Source organism: Dipodomys spectabilis, unplaced genomic scaffold (genome assembly GCF_019054845.1).
Source record: "Dipodomys spectabilis isolate Male_0828 unplaced genomic scaffold, ASM1905484v1 ptg000175l, whole genome shotgun sequence".
In the NCBI taxonomy this organism is placed as follows: domain Eukaryota; kingdom Metazoa; phylum Chordata; class Mammalia; order Rodentia; family Heteromyidae; genus Dipodomys; species Dipodomys spectabilis.
In genome coordinates this window covers 10,684,523-10,688,644 of record NW_024870852.1, presented here as the reverse complement: position 1 = coordinate 10,688,644, position 4,122 = coordinate 10,684,523, and positions in this window count along the sequence as shown.

The following is a 4,122-nucleotide window of genomic DNA, read 5'->3' as shown; positions in this document are numbered from 1 at the left end:
TTCCCCCCCCCCTCCCGTGACGTGCCGACGTAAAGGCTCGTCATCTGCCGCCGGCTCCTTTTATAGAGAGGGACCAGGCCGCGCGCTGAGGGCGGAACGTAGTCATTGACTGACAACCGGGGGCGGGGCACCGACTGTGCACGTGCTCGACTACAGCCAATGAAGCCCTACCACTGTTAGGCATGACTCCGCCCAGAAGGCGGGGTCCAGTCACACTTTCTCCACCGCAATAGCCAAAAAAGAAAATCCATTTCACAAAGAATTTCTACAAAGATAGTCTACAGTACAAGGATGTGTCACCTCAGAAACACGTTCTGAGACCACCCTATATGTAAGGGCTCTGTGCTATAATTAAGTTTATTTTCTTCCTAGTGCTAGATCGTATTTTGTTTATACCTTTATTGTCTGCCTTCTCATAAACTCCAAAGAAGCCATCACTTTCTTATTCCTGTTTCGAGCTGTGTCCCAGTTCCTGTACCTACATTCTCATAAGAGCTTTGGTAACAGGATGAATTACACTATTTTACAGCGGAGGGGGCTGAGGATCAAATCAGCCAACTTGACTTGCCCAAAAGCAGACTTTTCAGGCCGTTTTCTTTGTCAAGATATAATTTATTCGTGTATGCAACCAGTATTTATTTTTCCTAACCAAAGATGCCCTCGGGATTTGATAGTGAGCTGAAACCAGACATCGCCTCCCTGACCTCAAGTTTCCAGTCCTACGAGAGGAGGTAAAGGGGACAAAATGTAAATGATACAAATCCCTAACTGAATGATAAATCAGATTGAGTGCTAGCAGGTATGATATGTGACAGGAGTGCTGGTACTTGCACTGGGGGAGCCTTCCAGGCCAAATTTCACCCAGTTAATTGTGAAGTGCAAGGATATTCAGAGAAGATAGGGATTTGGGGCAAGAGCTTTTTCTCATTGGAGACACGCCCATATTCTAACGACAGGGTACTACTAGCTTTGATTGAACATAGCACTCTAAGAGACACTTTACATGAAACATGAGGAATTGCCAGCCAAATCGTTGGAGTAGTTATGATGCAAGAGCCAACAGTAAAGAGCCCTATAATCAGTTATGGTAGTAAGAGTAGAACAGTAGCATCATGAAGCATCAGTGGTTAGGGTCCTTGCTTAATATGTTCAAGGCTTAGGATTTCACTTCCCAACACTTTGGGGAAGCTATGCACATCTTAATCTGACCCAGATAACTTTGGCTGAAGGCCACATGCCCCACTCCAATATCTTTCATGGCTGTAATAGTAATTAAGAGGGTAGGTGGTTTTACAGGCCTGTGCTCAGAAACCTGTGGTTCCCTGTGTATCCCAAACCAGGTCTATACTCTACTCTGCCCTAGAGTACTTGTTGAGTGTTTTTCCCTTTGGTGGTATGAGGGATATTTGAACCCCTGGCACCTCACCACCACTTAAGCTATGACCCCAGTCTCCACTTATCCTGCACCAGGGTTCTCAGTTCCAAACAAAATGGCCTGCAGATAATGGTGATACTAATTATTTGACTTTTTAAAATGTTTTACAAGGATTTATTTTAGTATAAAAGGGGTAAAGTAGAAAGCTAGAAAAAGAGAAACATTTTCTGTTACTTGTACAGGAAATGAGTGGTTCTTATCTGTAGCTTATCTGTATTTTCTGAGCTGGGCAAAGTCAGTTATGGACTCCTATTCTTTAGCCACTGGTCTTGGGTGGGTAAGGTAGGTGAGTTCTAACAAACTCAGACAACCAAACAGCCTTGAGATCTTTATTGTTGGGGATGGTGGATTTTTTGCTTAGGTTTTTCTTTTTAGGAGGGGCAAAGGGGGCACAGAAATGGAAGGACAAACAAATGCAGCCATGATATTTAGTTTATACTATGTGGAAAATGAACTATGCAACTTCAGGGCAGGGACAAGAGGAGGAAACTGAGAAAGCGAAAGATGGGTGATATTGCCTAAAAAGAATTGTACCCATTACCTAATTTATGAAGTGGTAACTCAATTGTACACATTGAACACACTACACACAAAATTATATTTTAGTAAGTTTCTAAAAATCAACAAATCTTAGCAAGGAAAGAGGAATGGAGAGGATGTATTTAGGCTGGAACAGAAAAAGGTAAGTAGGTAAACTAATTGTACCCCAGACAGTAAAGGGCAGCAAGTAAGCTAGACACCAGCCATTCACACCGTTCACACCTGTATCCTAGCTTCCAGGGAGACAGACCTAAGGATCACAGTCCAAGGTCCAGTACAGCACAAAAGTAAAAAAAAGGCAGAAGTGGAACTGTGGCCCAAGTGGTAGAGCACCAGTGTTAAGAGGGAAAAAAAGCAAACCTCAGGGACAGTGGCTAGGCATTGAGATCAATTCCCCAGACTGAAACACACACACGCAATTTCCAGGTCTAGAAAAAGAAAATTCAGGAAGTGGTGCTGTGGCTCAAGTGGTAGAGCACTAGCCTTGAGCTGAAGAGCTGAGGGACAGGGCCCAGGCCCAGAGTTCAGGCCCCACAACCAGAACCCCTCCCCCCCCCCCCCCCCCAAAAAAAGCCAGTAATATGAGAAAAAAGGCATCTTGAATCTACTGGCTGGATTTCAACTCTGCCCCTGGGACCAATAGCTAGGAATGCTTGTCTATTATTGTGGCCAGCAGATCTCCTGCGAACCACTGCTAGGAGCATTTTCCTACAGTGGAAGGGGAAAGCAGCTTCCCCAACCATTTGACCCACCCATGACCCCTGTGAGTTTGACTTTATAGCTGGGAGCAACACCCAAGGTCACTAGTGAGAAGCCCTGATAAACCACTCAGACTGCAGAGGGGGAATCCAAAACTTGAAGCTTTGCTATTCAGCTTTTCCTTATTACCAGCACCAGCACAGTCTCCATTATCATTAATAGCATAAATGACTCTTTGTCACAATAAAGCCAATACAAGGGAAGGACTCACCCAAAGGGATTAAGCAAGGTCCTTTGTCCAGATCTGCAACCTGTATTTCATTAACCTCATGAACTTGACAACCCTGTTTAAGTTACCTGTTCCAAGTAACAGCAATGTGCCAGTCCCTGGATTGAATGGGCAGCAAACTCTTGCCAGCATATGAATCCCTCCAGACACAGAAAACAGTCCCTCTAGGGCCTCCCCACCACTCAAGCCTGTCAAGACCCCTCACCTGGCAGGCTTGTCCATCTCCTCTCTTGGGATTCCGAGGTCGGGACTGTTTATTTCGCTTCATCCTGTCCTGGCATTTGGTGCAGCACCGTACACTAGATGGTTTAATTGGACTGCCAAGTTCCCTTGGGTCTCAAACACAGTCCCTTTGCTAATTGTCACACCATAGCAACTCAACTGTGCTGCTCTAACTTGTGACAATTTTCTAGTAATGTTATTTGGATTTTCATCCCCACACTCCCAAAAGCTTCCTTTCCCAAGTTTGAGCCAGACCTGAGCTATAAAGGAATGCAATTATGGAAGACATGAGCATGATTGTAGTCAAGGAAATCTGATTGATGTAAGAAAGGCCAACACTACATTGGTAAAATTGCCACAACCACCAGTTCTCACTTTACTCCACTCTAAATAGACCAGCTAACCAGTATTAACCTCTGCAAAAGTTATTTCCTGCAGCTCTTTTCTCATCAAAGGGTGGCTAGAGGTTGCAATTCTGCCATGTCTGTGTTTGGGAGACCTAAATGGCTGGCCTTAGATAAACAAATAGAATGACTGGAGGAAGCACACAAGAAATGGTGAATGACTTGAGAATTTTAGACTTAGTGGGAAAAAAAAAAAAAATCACACTATCCCAAGGACTAAGTTGGGATCACAGCCTGATTCTCAACCTGCCTCACCCAGGCTGCCCTTTGGAATGACAACCTTGAATTTGTGAAATGAGGTGTAACAGAATACCACAAAAGCAGGAGGAACTGACATAGTGGTATTGTGACTGATCGTTGGTCCAAAGAGTAGAGATGGGTGTCTCAAACATCAAGACTTGAAACACATTAAAAAGCTCCAGCCATACTTGGAAAACAAGATTATGTCTGTCCACTCACTACTCCAGGGTTGTCCTTCATTCCCAGCAACTGATTCTCAGAATCAGCGCCAGCATGTTGAAGACACTGCTTCA